The sequence below is a fragment of the Triticum aestivum genome, chromosome 3A, assembly GCF_018294505.1.
Source record: "Triticum aestivum cultivar Chinese Spring chromosome 3A, IWGSC CS RefSeq v2.1, whole genome shotgun sequence".
Taxonomy (NCBI): domain Eukaryota; kingdom Viridiplantae; phylum Streptophyta; class Magnoliopsida; order Poales; family Poaceae; genus Triticum; species Triticum aestivum.
Window position 1 is genome coordinate 634,131,959 of NC_057800.1, and position 512 is coordinate 634,132,470.

The window sequence follows — 512 nt, forward strand, 5'->3', positions numbered from 1 at the left end:
GGAGGGGAGGATGGGGGCGGACGGGTGGGTAGGCCTCGGCTTGGAGTAGTAGGACGCCAGAACGGGACGGGACGGGACGGCACGGGGGAGTAGCCGAGGGAGCGAGCGAGCACTCGAGCGGCGGCAGGAGGGGGGTGGGGGGAGACTGGAGACTGGTGGAGGGTCCGGGGCTGCTGGCTGGCTGGCTGGCTGGCCAACTGCTTGCTGCTACTGCCACACGCGCACGCAGCCCATCATAACGCGGGGTGGGTCGCACCGCGCAGCGCCCGTGTCGCCGTCCGGGTCGTGTGCGCGCAGTTAAGAGGAGGCGAGGGCGGAGTGCAGCTGTAGTCACATACAGTGCGTCTGTGGCATTCATTCTTCTCCCTAAACAAATCCGTAGCATTTACTTTTGCTGCTGCATATAGTATCATTTTTGGTATGTATTTTTAAGGTATGGAAAATCTAAAATCGGTGCTCTGTTATTGGATTAGCGAGGGGCCGGCGCCGAATCAGCGCGAGGGGGAGAGGTA